The sequence below is a fragment of the Staurois parvus genome, unplaced genomic scaffold (genome assembly GCF_062004578.1).
Source record: "Staurois parvus isolate SC_StPar_1 unplaced genomic scaffold, SC_StPar_1.0 ptg000682l, whole genome shotgun sequence".
Lineage (NCBI taxonomy): Eukaryota > Metazoa > Chordata > Amphibia > Anura > Ranidae > Staurois > Staurois parvus.
Window position 1 is genome coordinate 3,524,738 of NW_028318478.1, and position 24,326 is coordinate 3,549,063.

At 41.3% G+C, this 24,326-nt stretch overlaps 1 protein-coding gene across 3 annotated transcripts in view; it reads left to right on the forward strand.

Moving 5' to 3' along the window:
- Positions 1 to 24,326, forward strand: part of SORD (sorbitol dehydrogenase) — an 87,737-nt gene that overhangs the window by 1,879 nt on the left and 61,532 nt on the right. The window lies entirely within an intron of this gene.

Sequence of the window (24,326 nt, forward strand, 5' to 3'; positions counted from 1 at the left end):
TTGGGTTGGCTGCGCACACAGAGGAAATAGAAGAACATCTATTCCCCCATCTCCTCTGTCACGAATGAAGCCAGAAGTGATCAGGATTTCATCACTTCTAGGTTCATTGTTGTCTTTCCCAGTCTGGTGCAGCAAGGGAAGCATCTGATCAAACAAAGTGGGGTTTATTCACTAAAGCTGGAGAGCTCAACATTAGGCTCACTTCTGCAAAGAAATCCAATCAGTTTTGATGTTCAATTGCCAAAGCTTAAAGGATAAGTTCACCTTTGGAACATGTTACACCCGTTTGTAGGGTGGAACATGTAACATGTTCCTATAGCTGCAGCTGCGCCCGCCTCCCCTCCTCCCCTCTGACAGTATGGGGAGAACTTTCTCACTATTATCTGTCAGATTTGAAAACCGCGCAGCCGTGCAGGGCACCACCCACACTACAGCGTCATTCATTCACAGATTTCTGTGAATGAGTGCCTACAAGTCCCGATAGCCTTAGTGGGCTTGTAGTTTTCAATGAACTTCCTCAGCACTGTGGAGCACCGTGTTCATTGAAGCTTCCTGACAGAATATCTGATTGACTGTACATCCCGTACGGCAAGCAGATTTTCTGACATCTTTGCAGGAGACCTGCATGGCATCAGCGATCTTCTGATTGCTGGTGCAATGCTTTACAGGCTCCTGCAGACAAAAATATTAAATGCATATTTTTTTAACTGCAAGAAAATGTGCATTTATTTCCATTCATGACAGCTTGCTTACTGTTGCTATGCTGTGATTGGCTACAGCTAATCACATGGTACAAGATGCCACATACCATGTAATTGCTGTAGGCCAATCACAGCATCACAATAGTAAGAAATCTGTTCATTAATGAAAGCCATTAATGACAGTTTGCTTACATAAATATCATGCAATTGCTGTGATTGGTTATAGTGATCACATGATACCTCGGCTGCTCACAGCAGCCAGGTACCGAGCGTTGCTGTGTGCGCTTGCCACACCCTCCTCCCCTCAGTTGGCACACTGCTGCATTTGTGCTATGTGATATTCAGGTACGTTGCCTAGCCTGACTATGCTAACCATCTGCAATAAAAGTACTGTGGGGGGGCGGGGGCAGCTAGTGATTAAAACCACCCCCGTGCTTGTATGCAAATACAAGTGTGCATGTAGGTTCAGCAGGCATATGTAAACAATGATTGCATCACACGTGAGGTATTACCACGAACTTCAGAGTGAAAGCAATACGAGGTGTGTCTAAAAAGTTCAGTGAATGGTCCGATATATCAACGGCAACATGGGCTAGGTTCACGGGCATGCATTTGGCTATCCACAGACACATTGAGAAGCTCCACCTACCGTGGGGTACATATGATCGCCAGGGTAAAGCCACTGTGGGCAGTTGAATGTACAAATTGGGGAAAATGGCAATGGAGGCGCATGAAATGTTGGTGCAAGTACAAGATGGAAGTCATGAGCAGAAAATGTGTTTACGACTGGCTCAAATGTTTTTGCAAAGGGAAGGAAATGACTGAAGATGAACCATGTTCGGGTCGGCCATCAACAAGCAGAACCCCAGGCATGATCAAGCGAGTGCGACAAATGCTGGCACGAGATTGGTGACTGCCTCTACAAATGATGATGGAGGAATTGGGCATCAGCAAAGACACAGTGTGCACCATTGTTCGTGAAGGTTTGGGTAAGCAGAAGATCTGTTATCGGTTTGTACCACACAAGCTGACAGATGAACAGAAAGCAAAACATGGAAACCTCTGGAGATTTCATTACTATATGTGACCAGGATCTATCCTTTCTGTGAACCATCTCCACCGGGGATGAGATCTGGTGCTACCAGTTTGATCAGGAATCCAAGCAGCAATCAATGGAATGGCATTCACTAGTTTCCCTGCGACCCAAAAAGAGTCACCTGCAAAAGTCCAAAGTCAAGACAAAGTTGATCACCTTCTTCGATAACGATGGCATCATCCATAAGGAATTCGTTCTTGCGGGTCAAACTGCATTCTACGAGGAAGATTTGAAACAGTTGCTACGACGCATCCTCCATGTTCAGCACATGACCAGACAGTGGATGTTGCTGCACAATAACGTGCCTGTACACTGTGCAATCCATGTGCGTCAATTTTCGGCTGAGTGCGGCGTACCTGTTCTCAGTCATCCACCGCTCTCCCCTGATCTGCTGCCTGTGGACTTCTTTGTTTACCTGCTTAAAGAACTGTTGTGCAGGATGGCAATTATTTTGAAGGCCAATAAAGGTAATTTGAAACAATGAATGAAAGTGAGCGCTTTCTAAAGACGAGCAGCTAGAACACACAGGACAACCAAAAAATCCTCACATGGAACTAAGTAAAAAGTGCAGCGCTAGAAAATAAAAAGATAAAAATAAAAAATAAATAGTCAGTATGCTTGATAGGTACTCCAAAGTCAATACAAAGTCCCAAAAGGAATGATGTATATACTGTGGTAAAGATGTAGTTGAAGATAGGTAGATGTGATCCCCGAATCAGTGAAGATCCCCAGGTCTAAGAGGCATACGTTCCCAAGATGAAATAAGGAAGCAGTCACAGCTATATCAGAGGGAACCACCACTCCTTCACTTTACAGAACCGGTTCTTTCCTCTGAAGATGTGCTTGGCACGCAACGCGTAAGCAGGAACCTACGCACGCCTTGACGCCACGCCGTCGGAGCACTGGGGAGCTCCGGCGGCCACTACATCTGACAGGACGGTTAGTCCTGTTTGCTTTGGCTGCTAATGCTAATATTTGTTGGCGGTGTTATGATTTTACCTAATCTGGATGCATCCTGCGTTTTACTCTAATAAATGTCATATATTATACCTTACTATGGGCATTTCTTTTTGTGAGGAGTTTCTCCTCTTAGATACCGTGGATGTAAAGTGAAGGAGTGGTGGTTCCCTCTGATATAGCTGTGACTGCTTCCTTATTTCATCTTGGGAACGTATGCCTCTTAGACCTGGGGATCTTCACTGATTCGGGGATCACATCTACCTATCTTCAACTACATCTTTACCACAGTATATACATCATTCCTTTTGGGACTTTGTATTGACTTTGGAGTACCTATCAAGCATACTGACTATTTATTTTTTATTTTTATCTTTTTATTTTCTAGCGCTGCACTTTTTACTTAATAAAGGTAATTTGTTTGTATCTTCTGTTTTGTTTGTTTTCTGATACCATTTACTAAACTTTTTAGACACACCTCGTAGTTCTAGTGCTAGAGCTCACTTTTAACTCTAACCTGGTAACTTGTAAAGGCTTTTAAAACATTGCTATGGATTTTTTTAGGTACTATAGTTTTTCACCATTTCACAGGCGTGCACAATTTTAAATCTTGACATGTTTGGTATCTATTTACTCGATTCAACATCATCTCTTATATTTTACCAAGAAAAAATGTTTGTGTTTTGTGTGCACTAAAATTCATTTAAGTGGATTTTTTCCTGAACATTTGAGTTTGACAAATGGCTTCACAAATATCATGTGACATATACAATTGTGACCACAAAATGTTGCTTCCTGGGCATTCTTACAGGCGTCTGTGTCTCAAGCTTGTGGATGGCAACCTGGTCGTCTGTGCGTGCTTCTGTCAACTTCTCTGAAGTTGTTGTTTTTGCATCTTTGGATGCTTGTTGCGGCTAATGTTTTTTCACAGGTGGTGGTTTAAGATTATTTCCCTGGTTCCTTTCATTAGGTTACCTGTTTTGCCAGTTTGCTGCTGTTTTTGCTCCTCACCCCTCATTGAGGCACTGCTTTGGGACTTTCCTAAGTTCAAGATTGAAAAAAAGCTGTGTTCCTCAATGAACGTAAGAAAAAACAGAATTTTTTTGTTACCATTCTCTGGGTTCATTGATGGACACAGAACCCTCCTTTCTTTTGGCCTTTTTCTTGTACTGCTTTGTGACTAACAGGATTGCCTATACCCGAGAGGGTATTTACATCAGCTAGGACTGCCCATAGACAGTTCTGTGTTATTCTTCTGCCTTGAATCCTACTCCTGTAGTTGGTGTTATAACCCTATGGTCAAGAATGAAAAGAACAATCCAACTTTTATTCAGCGTCTCTGTATATTAAACACCCAGTAGTGCCAATATCTTCTTAATGAATATTCTTCTTCCACAACTGATATAAATCATCTTCCTCCACTTAATACCCTCGAAAAAATTTAAATTGCATATAGTGCATTATCTACAACGCATGAGATCTAACGCAGCAAAACGCACTTACAAAAATGGTGCTAATGCATGCAAAAGTCACTCGGTGTGTAACCATCCGAAATCCTTACTCTTACCCTCTCACAAATTTGAAAAAGCTTCCACAAAATCCACCTTCCTTCGTTGTTGGGCTCCTAAATCTGTCCACTCTCACATAGGAAATATACCTCCGAAGGAATCGCATATAGTGTTATATGTGCAAAAAATGCTTTCACTCTGCTCGTGCTCCCCTCATAACATAAACTCCCAGTGCTAGTGAATACTCTGCCCGCCACCTCCTATCCTATGCACCTTACCAGACGATACAGTCCACTCGCTTAGAAAAGAGGGCTCTTCTCACTCTATAGATCATCCAGTTCTCAATGGGATCATAACATGTAGCAAAGTACAACCAAAATAGTGTAGTAGGCAATGACTTTCGGGGGAGAAAGTATACTTTGGCGTCGGGGGTTTTCATTTATTTTTTTTTAAATTTTATTAGTTTTTGTTTGCCAGCACATAGTATCACTCCAGTACATTTATTTAGAGGAATGAAAAGAAGCTGTGTCCGTCAATGAAGAGAAAGGGGTTTTATGGTGAGTAACAAAAAAAATCAGTTTTCCCTCATTTTCACACGGACAACTTATAGGGATTTTAAATTTTATATAGGATATCCAGTTTAGGGCTAAAACAACATAATTGATTATGAAAATAGTTGTCAACTATTTTCAGAATCAATTAGTTGGTCAGCCGATTAGTTGGCCTACATACATAATGCATTATTTGTTTACATATCAGGAAATAAAGTGCAGCACACAAACAGCTCGGTACACCATCCATACCTATTAAGTGCCAGAGAACTTGTGAATGTGTGAGGAGCAGTGCTTCATGGGACATGTAGTTCTGGGCAGGAGAAGGAAGTAATTCTAAAAGACAGAAGTTTTCTTACCTTGCTCTAGGGGGCACTCTAAACTATACTTGTTATAGGGGCACTCTGAACGCAGGTGGAGCCAGAAGTGCCGGTGGGGGACTCCAAGAGAGGAGAAGCATGGCTGCACTGTGCAAAACCATTACACAGAGCAGGTAAGTATCACAAGTCTGTGGCTCCATGCACACTAGTGTTTTTTATTAGTTTACTAGTTTTTTATGCTCCTAGAAGCTAAATAGTGTTATCCTATGTGTCCATGCACACTATTTTAGGCTAGTAGTGCTTTTCAAGCTGCAGCATTTCGGAGCGAAAAAAAATTTGTTTTTGGGAGCGTTTTTCTGGCAGACAAAAAGCTAAATGCTCCCAAACACTACTAAAACGCTCCTAACAGTTGTTTTTCTAGCCCCCCCCCCCTACATGTACTGTAAAAACACTAATAAAATGCTAAAGCTTCTAAACGCTACTAAAATGCTACTGTAAAATGCTATTACCAGCGATTTTTAACTTAAACAATGATCAACATGTGAACCCGCAGAAGTCAGAGGCCGATAGACTGGAGGTAATATAAAGCAATACAGTTAAATGTAAAGTAAAAGTTTATCAGAATTGTGCATTATATTTAAAATGATGATATCCATGAAAAAGTCTCGACCGTTAGTACTACTTTAAAGTGGTTGTAAAGGCTCAAGGTTTTTTTTACCTTCATACATTCTATGCATGAAGGTAAAAAACCTTCTGTGTGCAGCAGTGTCCACCCCCTTTAATACTTACCTGAATCCCATCGCGATCCAGCGATGTGCACAACAGCTCCGACTGTCCCGAGTCTTTGCCTCCTCATTGGCTGCAAGTGGGAGCCATTGGCCAATGAGGAGAGAAAGGGGGCGGGGCAAAGCCACGTGAATGGACACACGGAGCAGCGGCTAAGAACACGACTTGCTATGGGGGGCACCCAACAGAAAGAAGGAGCCAGGAGCACCGGAAGGGGACCCGAGGAGAGGAGGATCTAGACTACACTGTGCAAAACCACTGCACACAGCAGGTAAGTATAGACATGTTTGTTATTTTCCTACAAAAAAGCGAGGCTTGGGAATTGCTTTAATATAAAAGAGTTATAACCCATGTCCACCCTTCATATAGCTTCATGTCTGACTCCCAGGTAAAACACCCTGTACATTGTATATCTGCTGTTTTTTGTACTATAAAGGGCTAATTTTTGTTTTTTTGACCCCGTCATGAGAGGCGATTTAGAAAAAAAAGGCATGCTGCTACTAAATGTCTTATGCTGGCCATACACATATCGATTTTCGGACGAGATTATTCATGCAAAAATTCTTTGTACATTCGATGAATGGACGAATGTTGTTTGAGAATTTCACTTGCTTTTACTGTTCAATTTTAAAATGAATGTAATTTCTGAACGCAAATCCACACACACTAACTGGAAATTTGTTTGATCGAGAAGTTTTCTATTCTGCTCCTTCAATTTTTTTCCATTACTGTAGTCAAAAATGAATGTTGATTTGACCCCACTAATGATTGGAAAATCAAAGGAAAAATTTGTGTAGTGCATAAGTGACATCAGGTGCAGGTAGCTTGTATCAACCTACTTGTCTATGACAAGGCAATCTGTCTTGCACAATATTATATTACAGTTCTGTCTGAAAATCTGCAAAACTGTGCTTTGGGTCTTTTTTTTAATTTTTTTTCCTTTTTTAAATAATTTTAATCTAATGATATGTACCAGATTCAACCTCTAATAGTACTGTATATACATCTCTTCTGTCTGGTATGCTCAGAGTGGATTAGATCATTTGTTCCCTAACCATATAGCTGCTTATTTATATTTACCTCTGCATATAGATATTCAAGAATAAATTGTCTATTTTTTAAACTTTACATATTAAAGCGGAGTTCCACCTGACAAAAAACTATAGCTGCTGACTTTTAAAATAGACACCAGGTCTCCTCACCATGGCTGGTTTCAGCGGCTGTCTTCTCTCCCTGGCGCCAGCATCTTCAGTGTGGGCACCCAGCTGTGACAGCTTGTGGCTTCACAGCTGGGTGCCCACTTTATATGCGCGAGAAGCATTGCATTTTGTAAATGGCTCATAGTCTTCTGGGACCTGTCACGTGTCCCAGAAGACTACAAAAAGGGAGGGAGGGACAACTTCTGCATCCGATCGCCTAGGCGATCGCAGCAGAAGTGGGAGTGGGTACCTGACAAATTCGGGTACCCGCTCCCCGAAGGTGCCAATCCTTAATGGGGAGCGGGGGACAAAGGCTTAAAGCAGAACTTCCCCTTTTGGGTGGAGCTTCGCTTTAACTAAAATATTTTTTTTAAACTTTTTTCAGGTTTTTATCCAATTATTCAAAACAGTTGGCCAGCTAATGATTATGAAAATAATTGTTAGTTGCAGCTGTAATCTAGTTTCTCCATTACCACTTTCTAATTGGCTGGAGTGGGTAACAAAATATAACCACTTTACCGCCGCCCTATAGCAGAAATACTGCTACAGGGCAGTAGGAGTGCGCATAATCACGTACGCGCCCTACCCGTGCCACCATTCGTGACCTTGGCTGTGAATCACTGGGTCTGGGCTGGTGATTACTCGCCGGCACCCGGTGATTGCCGAGTAGTACCGACGGGGGGAGAGAACTGCATGTAAACAATACAGTTCTCTCCCCTGTCAGCGCCTGCACACTGCTTTGTATGGCTCTTCATAGCAGAGCCATTCGAAGCAGTGTGCTTACAGTGGAAAGCACAGACACAGCCCCATAGTTAAACGCACACAGTTAACCCTTTGAACGCTCCAGATGTTAACCCCTCCTGCTCAGTGCCATTAGTAGGGTGTCAGTGTTTTTTATTAGCACTGATCACTGTATTTGTGTCACTAGGGATGTCTGTGACACTAAGTCAGTTCCCCCTCAGTGTCTGAATGCTTCCCGCAGTCCCGCTATAAGTCGCTGATGGCTGCCATTACTAGTAAAAAAAGTTTTAAAAAAAATTCCAGTATATATACCACCATTTGTAAACACTATAACTTTCACAGAACCCAATTAATTTACACGTATTGGGATTTTTTTTTACAAAAACATGTAGCAGAATACATTTTTCCCTAAATTTATGACAAAATTAGATTTTTTTAAATTTTTTCATTGGATATGTTTAATTGCAAAAAGTCAAAAATATATATTTTTTTCTCAAAATTGTTGATCTTTTTTTGTAGCGCAAAAAATAAAAAATGCACTCCAACCCCAGAAGACGCCAGTTTTGAAGAAACGCGGCGGGCGGAGATTTCTGTGACGTCACCACGTTCTGGCCGGTGGTTTAACACTGCGGGAATTTTGATTCTGTATACTGCATTTATGCACCTTTTATATGCAATATTTTACTGAATACATTTTTGGAGTTTTATTGGGTTGCACTATTGAAAGAAAACTCTATTTGTGAGAAAAAAAGGACTTAAATTTTATTTGGGTGCAGCGTTGCATGACCGCACAAGTGTCAGTTACAGTAACGCAGCACCGTAACGCAAAAAATGGCCTGGTCAGGAAGGAGGGTAAATCCTCTGGAGGGCAAGTGGCTAAAAGAATGTAAAGCTATTGTGGCCCCAAGTTTTTTTTTGTTTTTTTTTCTTTTTTGTGTGTAGTATGGCAGAAGTGGTACATCCTCTGTTGGTCAGTATGGACGTCTTGCTCACTGTTCAGAAGATTTTACTCACTTCTTGTCTATTTGATGACCCTGCAGCTAAGATGCAGACAGTGACAAAATTATTATTATTATTACCGCTTCCTGCCCGCCCGCAATGTACTGCGGCAGGGCGGTAGCTGCAGGCAAAGCTACATATCTGTACGTCACTCTGGCTGTACTAACACGGGGGTAGCGGAATGAAGAACATGTCATCGCTATACGATGACATGATCACAATGTAAGCAAAGTTGTTATGAATCGATCTCGTTCATAACAGCTCTGCTCCTCTTCCTAGTGAGCTGTGATTAGTCCACAGCTGTCACATGAGGCCAATCACAGGACCCTGTACCATGTGACCAGCTCCAGCCAGTCACAGATCACTATCCTGAGCTGTCAAAACTTAACTTGTTCATGAATGAGTTAGGTTCATGACAGCAAGCTTTGTATTGCAGGAGAAATGATCTTTGCTTCTCCTGATCACCCCCAACCCCCCCCACAGTAGTACAATGTTACTATGGTAACATTGTACTATTCTGATAAAAGTATTTAAAAAAAAAAAATACCATGCTGAGAATTTATTTTTATAAACTACTTGTCAACCACTTACCCACATTTTGTGGGCGAGCAGCAGCTCTTGGCAAAACGACGTCATCTTGCATCACTTCCTATTTTGGGGTGTGAACAGACCTGCGCCCCCCGCTGCCCCCCCCCCCACCCATTGGTGCAGGGAGAGAATAAAGAACATGGCAGTAAAAGCACTACATTTTACACACACACACACGCGTTGGATTAGCACACTTAACCCTTTGATCGCCCCTATTATCCCTTTGATCAACCTGTCACCCAGCCAGTGCCATTACTACAGTGTCAGTATATAGAATTTTTCACTGATCACTGTATTCCTGCCACTAGCAACATCAGATAGTAAGTGCCCCACCCAGCCAGGGTCAGCTAGCATTAGATTGCCCACACACTATCGCACTCACGCTATAGGTCACTGATCATGTCATCATTATAATAGTGTTTGTAGGGCTCAAGATATTGCTCAAATACAGAACTATACTAGTGCCTCCTTTGTATAGTGTCCCCAAAACAGGATTGGTCCCGTTAAGGGACATCCCCCCCCTCCTGCTGCCTTCCACAGTTTTCTTTGGCTCTCCTGTGCCACAGGGGAATCCGAGAATGCAGCCGGCAGTTCCGCTGGCTGTCTATAGAGCTGGTCAGAGACCAAAATGGCTCCAGTCATCTCTATAGTCTAAGAAATCGGAAGTTATGAGCATTTCATCACTTCAGGATATAAACATTGCCATTTGTAAATTGGGAAATTATTTGGAAAGGTTTTTTTTACCTTAATGCAGATAATGCATTAATATAATTAAGATAAAAAAAAACCTTCAGCCTTTAAGACCACTTTAAAATAGTGTGTATATTTATAGATGTGTTGCCATGGTGGCAATAACAATAATGTTCTTCCTAAAGTGAAGTGAATTGATGTTGGAAATTAAGAATTCAATTTTTAGTTTTTTTGTTAGGTTTTGAATTTTAGGATATACACCGACCAGCCAACTTTATTACCATTGTCAGGTTAAGTGAATAACATTGATTTTCTTGTTACAATTCCATTTGAAAATTGGTGGGACGTATTAGGCAGCAAGTAAACATGTTGTCCCTGAAGTTGATGTGTTGGAAGCAGAAAAAATGGGCATCACAGTTTTGTTGTGTATGGGACTGCATAGCCGCAGACTGTTCAGAGCGCCCATACTGACTTGTGACCACAGTCAAAAGCGACTACAATGGGTTCATGAGCATCAGAACTAGACCAAAGAACCAAGAAAGAAGGTGGCCTGATCTGATGAATCATGTTTTCTTTTACATCATGTGGATGGTGGGTGCGTTTTGCGTTGTTTACCTGGGGAGAAGATGGCACCAGGATGTAGTATGGGAACAAGGCACCCAGTGGCGGTAATGTACTGCTTTGGGCAATATTCTGCTGGGAAACATTGGGTCCTGCCATCCATGTGGATGTTACTTGACCTATGCCACCTCCCTAAACTTTATTGCTGACCAAGTACACTTTTTCATGAAAATGGTATCCCTGCTAGCAGTGGCCTCTTTCAGCAAGATAATACCCCCTTCCATACTGCAAAATTGGTTCACAAATGGTTTGAGGACTACAACAAGGAGTTTCAGGGGTTAACCTGATCTCCAAATTCCCCAGATCAGTGTAAGTGAGTATCTGTGGGATTTGCTGGAAAAGTCTGATCCATGAAGGCTCCATCTTGCAACTTACAGGACTTCAGATACCACAGCATACCTTGAGAGTCTAGTGGCATCCATTCCTCAATGGCTCAGGGCTGTTTTGGCAGCAAAAGAGGAACATTCTCAATAGGTGGATGTTATGGCTTGGTGTATATGTATTTTTTAAACCTGATGATGCTAAGAAACGACAGTAATAAAAGGAGGAGCATGTGATGCCATCACACACCATATGACGTCATATTGAAATATGACATCACGTAATCACAGTGCATGGTTACATATATGTACATCATGATGTGATCAAAGGGTGGTCATAGAAGGCTATACAAATAAGTGCCACCACATAACTAATGGTGATTTTATTTAGATTTGAGATACTTTCCTTTTTTTCATGAGTCACTGAGCACTTTTTTTTCTTATTTTATCACTCCTGAAGAAGCTATGTTTTTCTGGCAAAACATGTTGAGTAAAAATGGGGGTGCTTTGAGTTTGTTGCTCCTGTCTTGTTTGGAAGGTGGATTCACTCTCATTTGATGATTAGTAGTATCACAGTGGTTAGAGGAAGTGGGCATGAGAGATTGAGAAAACCTTTCAGGAAGGAAAGATGGCTGTGAGTCATATATGACAAGTGTTTTGAGATTAAGGTTTTCTCTCCTTATTTTTGTTTGTTTCATTCGTTAGAATTGTTAAGGAATATACTAACCCTAATGAGGAACTACTCACTGTGAGCGAGTAAAAAAATCTTCTCTCTTTATAATCCTGTAAGTATTGAAAGAAGTTCATTCAGGCTGCTCTTGGTTCAGTATACTGTTGATCTTATATTCCCCTTCCAAAATAGTAATTGTAAAAATACTTTCCACACTTTTTCTAAGATAATTTAATGAAGTTTGGTGGGACTGATGGGATATGGACATGCATAAAGGAATGTGCGTCACGCCGTGTATTGAGATTAGCTTTGAGCTGCGTGCAGGCAGCCATGTAAGTAGATGGAGAAGAAGTGGATGTACAGACTCACCCACACATAATTTGGCCCTGATGATTGACAGTCCATATAGCCAATGCCTATCTATTTACATGCAGCTCAATGCTACTACAAAACGCTATATGGAGCTGAGCGCCCGTGTAAATGAATTATCTTTGTGTCACATGCGGGATGAGTCTGGGAATGCTGAAATTCATAGTAGTAGTCTGCGCTACTTATAGACAGGGCAGTCCTGTTCTAGGTGCTGCTGAAGTGACTTGCCTTCTGTACACATGGGATCAATCTGTTCCGTACCTCATCCATTTAGCAAATGTCTTATATTTTTTTTTATTAATACAAGGTGTTCTTGATTGGATGAGGCAGAGAGGAAGGATGGATAATGTCATGATCTCCATCTTATCCAATAAGAGCATGCCTTGTATTCATTAAAAAAAAAATACAAGACAGCCAAATGGCAGAGGTCCACTAGCAGCACCTAGAACAGGAAAGTTCTGACTGTATGTAGCACAGATTACTACGAATCCCCAGCGGCCTTCTGGATGTAACATATGGATAATTCAATGTAACCAAGCTGGCCCAATGTACATTTAAAAATAGATATATCCTGTAATTCAGCTCCACCTTTATTAACTGCTTAACCTCCAAAAGGTTTTACCTCCTTCATGACAAGACCATTTTTTACTATTCAGCACTGTGCTACTTTACCTGGCAATTGCGCGGTAATGCAACACTCAACACGCAAATTCAGTTTATATGATTGCTTTCAAACAAATATAGCTTTCTTTTGGTGGTATGTGATCACCACTGGGTTTTCTATTTTTTTGCTATATAAACAAAAAAAGACAATTGTGAAAAAAAACAATATTTTATAGTTTGTTATAAAACATATCCAATACAATTCTTCATAAATGTATACTGCTATATGTCTGTGGTAAAAAAAATTCCAATAAGTATAATATTAATTGGTTTGCAGGAAAATTATAGCATCTACACATTATGGTATATATATTTTTTGAACATTGATTAATCTTGATGTACTGGCCTCAATTCTTGAGGCCCTTTTAATGACTGTACAAATACCCCCTAAAATGACTCATTTTTGGAAAGTAGACAGTCTAAGGTATTTAGTAAGAGGCATGACATTTGACGTTGTCATTTTTTTGTCAGAATTTTTGGGAAAATGCATTTTTCCGCACCCCTTCAATCTGTTGTGTGAACTGTACACAAAGAAAACAATAGTTTTTCATGTGCCCTTCTGGAGAGCTGTGCTGATCAGGTTCAGAAAAGTTATTATACAGGATTTTTATAGCTCCAACAGTTTGTACAGTGCTTTACAACAATAAAGGGAGACGGTACAGTTAAAATACAAGAGGGTCAAGAGGGCCATGCTCATAAGAGTTTACTATATAATTGGGTGGGGTAAGTGGTTCCAGAGGTTAAAACTGTGGGGGATGAGATGATGGAAGTGATAACAGTTCAGTTAGGAGGCATGATAGGCTTCCCTGAAGAGATGAGTTTTCATGGATTGCCTAAAGGCAGCTAGAGTAGGAGATAGCCAGACAGATTAAGGAAAAGAGTTCCAGAGGATTGGAGAGGCTGTGGAGAAGTCCTGGAGATGAGGAGGAGACAAGAGCTTGAGAGAAGGAGATCTTGGGAGGATTGGACAGTTTGGGTGATATTTGGAGACAAGATTGGTGATGTAGCTTGGGGCAGATTTGTGGATGGCTTTGTATGTTGTTAGTACTTTGAATTTAAGTTGCTGGGCAATTTGAAGCCGCTGGAGGGATTTGCAGAGAGGGGTAGCAGACAATGAGCAGTTGGTAAGGTAGATGAGTCTGGCAGCAGCATTCAGGATAGATTGGGAAGGGGGATAGTCTATGCAGAGGTAGGCCTATGAGAAGGGAGTTGCAATAATCAAGGTGAGAGATAACAAGGGAGTGAATGAGTAGTTTGGTGGTTTCATTAGTTAAAAGGGGTGAATTTTAGAGATGTTACAGAGGTGAAATCCACAAGCTTTTGACAGCAATTGGATTTGGGGCTGAAAGGACAGGTCAGGGTCTAGGATTACACCTAGTACTATGGCGTGAGGGGAGGAACTGATAATTGTATTATTGATCTTGGTGGAAAGGTTATGGGGAAGGGCACAAACATGGTGGAATATTAGCTCAGTGTTAGAGAAATTTTGTTTATGGAAATGTTGTGGCATCCATGTTGATGTGTCATTTAGTAAGTTAGCAATGTGAGAGGAGACTGAACAAGTGAGGTAAGGAGTAGAGGGATAGATTTGGGTGTCATTGGTGTAGAGCTGTTATTGGAAGCTCTGGGAAGTTATCAAGTGACTAAGAGATGAGGTGTAGATAGAGAAGAGAAGGGGTCCAAGAACTGAGTCTTGGTTGACCCCTACAGAATTAGGAATTGGAAAAGAGGAGACAGTTATAGGTAACACTGAAGGAGTGCTGTGATAGCTAGGAAGAGAACCAGGAAAGAGCTGAATCTTGGAGGCCAAAGGAATGGAGTTTAATGAGAAAGAATAGGTGGTTAACCATATCAAAGGCCGCAGAAAGGTCTAGTATTAAGAGAATGGAGTAGTGGCCATTGGTTTTAGCAGTTAGTAAATTGTTAGTGAGTTTTAGTAGAGCATTTTCTTTGAGTGCTGCAAGGAGAAAGAAAGACAGAAAGGAATCAAGAAGGTTGTTTCCAGTGAGGTAGGACTTAAGAAGGTTGTAGACTAAGAATTCTGAAAGTTTAGAAGTAAATGGGACAAAGAGACATGTCTTAAGCTGTTCAGGTTGTTGGAGTCCAGTGAGGGCTTTTTAAGTATGGGGGTGATCTGTGCATGTTCTAGAAGGGAGGGGAAGGTGTCAGTAGATAGGAAGAGATTGAAGATGTGAGTGCAAGAGCATAGGATAGAAGAAGAGGGTGACTGTAGTAGTTGAGTGGAAACAGGATCCAGTGGACAATGATTAGGAGGGCATCTGTGAAATGTTTGGTAACCTCTTCAGTAATAGCTGTTTTAAAAGAGGAAAGTGTTGACTGTGCTGTTAGACAAGGTATGTTATGTGGGAAAAATGTAGATTTGTGCACATAGGGTTGACAAGGCCTAATCTTTGCTTGGAGATGGGCTCAATACAATGTTCTTTGCTTGCTAACAGCTGGTTTAAAGCTGCAGTAAGCTTTAGTACAGTTATCCCTAAAATATACACTTTCCCGAACTCCCCGCTCCTCCACCCCTTCCACAGCAACACCCATAAGTTTTACATTTACCCATGTCGCTCTTCTGTGACCTGCTCTGCACAGCCTCTTCTCTAAATTCTCCCAGCTGGGCGCTACATATTTATAGAATAATCTCTATTCATTCCTATGCAAAGACCATCTAATATTGAACCCCATGGTGTACGAAGAATATTCTGTGCCTGTAGCCATAGTCTGGGAGTAACATATTGGAAGGCAGTACTCCTTGTACCATCTAGGATTGCACACTTTATGGTAAGGGCAGCAAATTACTAATGACACCTGTATAATTGTACAGAACACCCGTTGAGTTTTTATTGTTGTTTGTGCCCCTGTTGGGGAGATTCACCCTCTCTATTTGTCCTGTTCACTGTTATCATTGAGAGTGAAAGAAATTCTGAAATTTTGGGATGTAACCAGAATAGGAATAGAGGGGAAATCTTCCCTCTATTATTAGTGACCCTGGTGACAACCAGGCATTTTCTAATTTTGGGGGGATTTTCTCATACATTCTGTGTTGGCTATAGGACAGGAATGAAGGGAAATTTCCCAAATGTGATACAGAAGTCAACAAAATGACAGGGGTATCTAAAATGGGAAAAAAAAATGCATTCAGCTCTACTTTAACCGCTTCCCGAAAGCCCTACAGCAGAACTACTGCTACAGGACTGCGCAAAATCACGTGTGTGTGTATATCAGGGGCTGACTGACTATTTGGAAGCTCGGGCACTGCCCTAGGGCCTGGGGTCAGTAGGGGGCCCCATGAGATGCCCCTGGTACCTTTTTCATAGTCTTTTTTGAGTTTGGGCAAGGACACAGGGGCCCTATGATCCCGTATTGCCCGGGGGCCCCATGAGTTGTCAGTCCACCCCTGATATATATATGTGTGTATTTGTATGTGTGATTTAGTATTTCTGGGAAGGGGGCGCGCACGTGCGCTGCCCTACCCCTGCCACCATTGGCAGCTACAGCTGTTGATCACTGGGTTCCAGGTGGAGATTCCCTGTCGGCGATCGCTGAGGAACACTGACTGGAGAGAGGTCTTTATGTAAACAACACAGATCTCTCCCCTGTCAGCACCAGCATGCTGCTTTGTTTTGCTCTGCATAAACTTTTTCTGCCACTTTAATTAAAACAGACTGTTAGTAGCATTTATCGCAGGTAATCGCCAGCCCTTCGGACAGCCAAGGATAGCTGTGCCCGCTGCCAACCTATCATTGAAATGTACAGGGTTCGGCAGTCTCAGCTGGACACTCAAAGGTGGTACAGATTGCTGCTGTTGTCATTTGAAATGGTGCTATTCACCCGTGTGAATGTAGCCTAAATTAACAATTAACCCTAGCAGTGCTGGTGCAGACCCACTGCAAGGGATCATTTTTTAAGTTTCCTGAATTGAGCTTCAAAGTGACCCTGTCAGGAAGTTCAGTCCTGGAAGCTCTGCTGCACAGCAACATTTCAGCAAACAGGACAACAGACATGCTCTTTTGTTCACAAAGTAGTCGTTTTGTAATTTTGTAACCCCTGGACAGGGTCGCTTTATTATCCATAGTTTCAGTGTAGGTGAGAGTGTGTTAAAAAAAAAACAGTTCTACTGAAACAAAGTTTGACCCCCACTTGTTGCTGTCTGCACATATCTTTTCTTCCTTTGTGTAAATATAAACATTCATTGGTAAAACATTTGCTCAGTGCAGCAAAATCGCTGCTACCCTGATGTAGACAGGTGCTGGATGTATCGTTATCCCTTTCGTGGACATTTACAGATGAGACTGTGATTAATCCTTTTCCCTCCAGCGCCCAGGAGCGGAACTGCTACATCACTTCCTGTTAGAGTTTATCCAGTTCTTTTGACAGCAGAGGATCTTGGGAACTGTAGTCCTATAGCCAATACATACACTATATTGCCAAAAGTTTTGGGACACCTGCCTTTACACACACATGAACTTTAGTGGTATCTCAGTCTTAGTCAATAGGTTTCAGTATTGAGTTGGCCCACCCTATGCAGCTATAACAGCTTCAACTCTTCTGGGAAGGCTGTCCACAAGGTTTAGGAGTGTGTCTATGGGGATGTTTGACCATTCTTCCAGAAATGCAATTGTGAGGTCAGGCATTGATGTCAGGCGAGGAGGCCTGGCTCGCAGTCTCCACTTTAATTCATCCCAAAGGTGTTCTATCGGGTTCAGGTCAGGACTCTGTGTAGTCCAAACAAGTTTCTCCACCCCAAACGCGCTCATCTATGTCTTTATGGACCTTGCTTTGTGCACTGGTGCGCATTCATGTTGGAATACGAAGGGGCCATCCCCAGACTGTCCCCACAAAGTTGGGAGCATGAAATTGTCCAAAATGTCTTGGTATGCTGACGCCTTAAGAGTTCCCTTCACTGGAACTAAGGGGCCAAGGCCAACCCATGAAAAACAACCCCACACCATAATCCCCCCTCCACCAAACTGTTGGCCTACTGCTGCGGGACTCTGCACATTAGTTCAGCACAGCAGTGATTCCAATCGCCACTCCAGGATCGCATCAGCTTCTCTGCAGCGGAACTATCACTGTCTAGTCTTCACACAGACATCTGATTGTTGCACCGACAGGCCTTCAAGTGGCAACTCTGCACATCCCTGCAAACAGCCAAGAACTTGAGCAAGAACTCTTGTTCCTAGGAAGCCATGATATCCATGGGATTGGTGAGCGGGCGAATGCCCAACTTCTTTCTGTCATCACTCTAGAGACACTGCATGCAAACACCTTTATACCTCAGTATCAGGAGATCTTTGCTTTGAGTTGTACCCAGCCTATCTGTTTAACTTCTTTGAATTGCCAGTATTTATTGTTGTTTATGGGTCCCACCATTCCTAGCAGAAAACAACAAACACCATCATATCAGGAATTTAAACATCAAAGGACTCAAGTTGCAAATTCTAGTTAAAGGGACCTCTTCTCTTTTAAGGGCCATTGTTATTCAAATTGGAGTACTTATATCTATTTATGCCGGAGTATACATTTACATAATTTTCTGCATCCACCATTTTGGCGCTGGTGGCCTAGAGGGAGCTGATAAGTCAATAAGCCTTTTCTTCTTCTCACTGCTGGAATTGCAGTTTAATGGTTGCAGTTTACTACTTATGACTATATCATTTGTTAAATGTTACTAATTGATTATTCCCGTTTTACTAGTGTTCTATTTTTATGTGTTAATAGGGGTTGTATATCCTAAACCCGTTCTTCTTGTGGTCTATTCTTTTGAGCAAGACTAATATAGAGGTGTTACTAAAGGATTGTGTTTCTTGCATTATTATCCTAAACTGTTGAAATATGTCTGAACCCAGAATGTCGCCCTAGTGAGGTGTTGGGAGGCTTGCAAGGTCAGGGCAACCACTGGGCACTGTGGGGGTAGTTCTACATTTACATGGAAAATCCACACATGTCCCTGCTATTAAAGATTGGTTTATACAGTGAAATGATCTGTATGACATGGAGGAAACCCTAGCTATCACAACTGACAATACAGAACATTTCCACAAAACTTTGACAGCTTGGTTTATTTTTACATTTTCAGCATGAAGACTTACTTCACAGCTGAAATAGTATGTCATTGGTGTGATTTGTAATTTCCACTTAGCTCCTGCTCTATGTACATTTTTCTGTTTCTGTGGTCTCTGGGAATTATATCTGAAAGATATTGGGCCAGAGGAACAGTAATTATTGGAAAGTGGATGACAGGTCCTAAAGTGGTAACCCCGAGCCACACTCGTGTGTGTAGTTTAATTTACCTTGTCCCTGCGATCTCCCCATGTCCTCTCACTGTGTCTTCCAGGTTCTCTTCCCTGCGAGCGCCGTGATGCAGGGGGGCGGAACTGTCGGGAGATTAAAAAAACTAAACCCGTGATATACACACAATGCATTGTAATCTGTTAGGATTACATTACTGTATCAAACCATTTCACCTCAGTTTTATCCCTAGTAGTTTGTTCAGTGTCCTGCATGCACTTTTACCATTCTTTCTGGAAACTTGAGAATGTCCATGGCATCCAAAAAGCGTCCCTTTAGGTCAAAAGCTGTTTTAGACCAGCTAGAAAACAGCGATAGTAAATTAGAATCACTTGCAGAATTGAAAGATAGTGATTTGTGTGGAAATTCATCATCAGACACTGAAATTTCCATGTAAAACAATGTACTGCTTTGACATTCAAAAATATTGACATAATCAGACCTCCATGAGGTTAAATGAGAGAAGATTGCTTGTAGGGTTGCACTGATACCGGTATCGGTGCTGATAGTAAGCATTTGCAAGTATCAGTACTCATGCAAATTCTCCAATACCTGAAACCGATACCTTCAAGCTCGGTTCTTTCAGCTGTCAGAGGGATTCCCTTGCTGACAATTGAAATAAAAACAAAAAAAAAGCTGCAAAAACAAAAAAAAATCCTGAAATTACCAGTTATTAAGGAATGGGGCTGCTGCATCCTTAACAACCAAAGACTCATTCAGCTGTCAGTTGGGTTTACCTGCTGACAGCTGAAGTGTAAACAAAAAAAAAAGTCCAGCAGGTGGAGCTGTGGAACCCCCCAAAAAAGCAGCCCGACAATGTTTATCAACAACCTTGCTCAGCAACTAAAACAGAAAAAGAAACATTGATTCATTTTGTGTTTTTCTGTTTATTCATCTCCAGCTGAACTTTGATCTGCAGATAAAGTCAGTTCAAAGCAACCTGTCAATTTAAAAAAAAATTGTTGTTTTTTTTTCTTTAAAATAAATGTTCCTCTGTTTAACCTTTAATTTATTATAATCAGCCCTAATTCACTCCTCATCTTCCTTCTCCATTTAATTATTAGTTTCCTGCTTTTTTTTTTGCTCATTTCTATTTTATCAATGATTAATAATTAAAACTTTTTGTTTTTGCTTTGTACGTTAATTTTTTTTCATCTTTTTTTTAACGTTTCACACTGAAAATGGCTCAAAGTTGAAAATAAAAATAAATTTATTTCATTTGTAAATAACGTTTCAACACTTTTTGTACCAGAATCATAATTTTAGTGTCATAATAATAAAATGCACAATTTTTATGTGCAGTAACACTATTTTTAAATTTGTTTTGTTACATTTAATTGTCTAAGGCAGTGGTGGGCAACCTTTTTTTTCAACTGAGCCAAATCTCGCTAAAACCACGATTGAAATTTATTTTGAGAGCCACATTTTTAAAACTGAAAATACATCTCCCATATAGTAATTCATCCCCCATAGTAATTCATCCCCCATATAGTAATTCATCCCCCATATAGTAATTCATCCCCCATATAGTAATTAATCCCCCATATAGTAATTCATCCCCCATAGTAATTCATCCCCCATATAGTAATTCATCCCCCATATAGTAATTCATCCCCCATATAGTAATTCATCCCCCATATAGTAATTCATCCCCCATATAGTAAGTCCCCCATAGTAATTCATTCCCCATATAGTAATTCATCCCCCATATAGTAAGTCCCCCATATAGTAATTCATTCCCCATATAGTAATTCATTCCCCATATAGTAAGTCCCCCATATAGTAATTCATTCCCCATATAGTAATTCATTCCCCATATAGTAATTCATTCCCCATATAGTAATTCATTCCCCATATAGTAATTCATTCCCCATATAGTAAGTCCCCCATATAGTAAGTCCCCCATATAGTAAGTCCCCCATATAGTAAGTCCCCCATATAGTAAGTCCCCCATATAGTAAGTCCCCCATATAGTAAGTCCCCCATATAGTAAGTCCCCCATATAGTAAGTCCCCCATATAGTAAGTCCCCCATATAGTAATTCATTCCCCATATAGTAAGTCCCCCATATAGTAATTCATTCCCCATATAGTAATTCATCCCCCATATAGTAATTCATCCCCCATATAGTAATTCATCCCCCATATAGTAAGTCCCCCATATAGTAATTCATCCCCCATATAGTAAGTCCCCCATATAGTAAGTCCCCCATATAGTAATTCATCCCCCATATAGTAATTCATCCCCCATATAGTAAGTCCCCCATATAGTAATTCATTCCCCATATAGTAAGTCCCCCATATAGTAATTCATTCCCCATATAGTAAGTCCCCCATATAGTAATTCCTTCCCCATATAGTAAGTCCCCCATATAGTAATTCATCCCCCATATAGTAAGTCCCCCATATAGTAATTCATCCCCCATATAGTAAGTCCCCCATATAGTAATTCATCCCCCATATAGTAAGTCCCCCATATAGTAATTCATTCCCCATATAGTAAGTCCCCCATATAGTAATTCATTCCCCATATAGTAAGTCCCCCATATAGTAATTCATTCCCCATATAGTAAGTCCTCCATATAGTAATTCATTCCCCATATAGTAAGTCCCCCCTGTGTCAATTCACTTACCTTTGCTCCGCGCGTTCCTCTCGTATTCCCGCGCCGTTCTGGTCTTCAGGAAGGACTGTGAGAGGAGAAGAGTTCGTCACGCTGCCCCGCCTACATCCTGGCTGCCCCGCCTACATCCTGACAGCTGCAGAGTCCTGACGCCCGAGAGGAGGGAGGGGGGCGGCCATCCGAGAGGAGGGGAGAGGAGGGGAGGAGAGGGGGGGGGGCGGCCGCCCGCCCGCCCGAGAGGAGGGAGGGGAGCGGGCGCCCGGTACACAGAAGAGCCGCATTTAAGTTTGTAAAGAGCCGCATGTGGCTCGCGAGCCGCGGCTTGCCGACCACTGGTCTAAGGCATGTAAAAAAATATAATTGTTGATGTGGCGCCGCCGTGACGTCACGCCGCCGGAGCAACGTGGAGCTCCAGTGTCCATCTTAGCTTATCAGATGGTCAGTCTTCATTGATTCCTGTCTGCTATTTTTACTTACCTTGATGCATCACAATAAAGCTTTTATCACACTTACTACACTATGGAAGTACCTTTGTCCCTACCCCTTGGGGGAGCTTTTTAGCCTGCAGACCCACTATACCAAGGACGGACCAGTACTTCCTAGGGGATACTCATACACCCTGAGAGATACCTATTGGAGAGAGGGACATCTAGTGGACATCTAATGGACGAAGATTGTCTTCATTGGCCTCTTATTCAATGTGATGAGCCACCATCCCATAAGAGGGAAGAGCATCTCCTAAACCAGTCCTCTATCTGATGACATCTGGATTATTGTTACAAGGCGCAAACATTTTGCGCATCCGGTGAGTGTGCGTTACCTTATCAATTTTGCACTGATACCGGGTCCAGAGTCACCATAGCACAAAAGGCAACATACTACTATCACCAATTTTATTGGAACTTTTTATTGATATTTTATTTGGTTTATAACATATATCAGCGCTGCACTTATTTGTTTATTATTGTCAGTTTAAGGTGTTCTATTGGTTACCTTTTGGTGCACAGTCGCTTTACTTTTATTATTTCTTTTGGCGCTCACATTTTCTCTATATAAACAAAAAAAGACTGAAAATTTAGAAAAAAAAAACATATTTTCTCATTTCTGTTATAAAAAACAAAATCCTATAAACTAAAATTTTGCCATAAATGTATTTTGCTACATGTCTGGTAAAAGAAATTCACAATAACTGCATATTAATTGGTTTGTGTGAAAGTTATACCATCTACAAATAATGGTATAGATATTGAAATTTATGCCATTTTTTTGCTATACGGTGCTGCGCTAGTTTAACTGTCAATTGCACAGTCATGTAATACTGTACATAAATGAAATTTATGTCCTTTTTTTCACACAAATAGAGCTTTCTTTTGGTGGTATTTGATCACCTCTGGGTTTTCTTTTCTTTTTTTTGCACTATAAACAAAGACCGAAAATTTGGAAAACAAACGATATTTTCTCATTTCTGTCATAAAAAATATCCCAAAAAACTAAAATTTCATCATAAATTTAGGCCAAAATGTATTTTGCTATTTGTCTTTGGTTTAAAAAAATCCCAATAACATCATATTAATTGGTTTGTGTGAAAGTTATAACAACTACAAACTATGGTATAGATACTGGAATTTACACAGCTTTACTTTCTGATAGCACCTTCTGCATGCAAAAGGGCCGTGATGATCTCTTCCTGGAATTTTAGGAAGGATCCATTATGTCCAGTTGCTTTGTAAAGCACAAAAGCATTATACAGAGCCAACTAAAATAAATAGACACTTTTTTGTACCAGCATCTGGCTTTTTGTGAAACTAAGTACGGCTTCATCATCTGGTCGTTGAAGTCCACCCCTCCCATGTTATAGTTGTGGACACAGAGGCTTCTCAACAGCACCAGCTGACGTGACAATTGGATGGTCGTGTCTGCGTGAATGGAAGACAGGAGGAAAACATCCCGTTTGTCCTTCCACTGCACTGCAAGCAATTCATCATAATTTCTCAAGCAAGCTTTTTCCCTCTTTCTAAGACGGGTATTTATAAGCCGTTGGGGGAAGCCCCGGCGATTAGGTCGCACGGTGCCACATGCGCCAATTCCAAAATTGTACAAAATGTCTAAATAGTGGCACGCATGAATACAAATTGTCCATGCATAAGTGGTACCCCATATGGAAAAAGGATGACACCAAGTCCCAAACTATCTTGTCATTGCTCCCCATGTAGTCTGGGCATCCGGGGGGCTCCACGTGACTATCTTTTCCCTTGTAAATCCGAAACTTATATGTATAGCCTGTTGTCCTCTCACAGGTCTTATACATCTTGACTTCATATCTGGCACACTTGCTGGGGAGAAATTGTTTGAATGCAAGGCGGCCAGAAAATCTAATGAGGGACTCATTAACACAGATGTTATTCTGGAGAGTATAGACATCTGCAAATCTTTGCTTAAGGTGATTTACGAGGGGCCGAATTTTGTGGAGCCGGTCAAATTCAGGGTCACCTCGAGGACGACAGAGTGTACTGTCATTGAAATGCATAAATCACATTATGTTCTCATATCTATGCCTGGCCATGGCAGCAGAGAACACAGGCATAAGATGAATTGGGTCTGTGGACCAAAACAACCGCAATTCATTT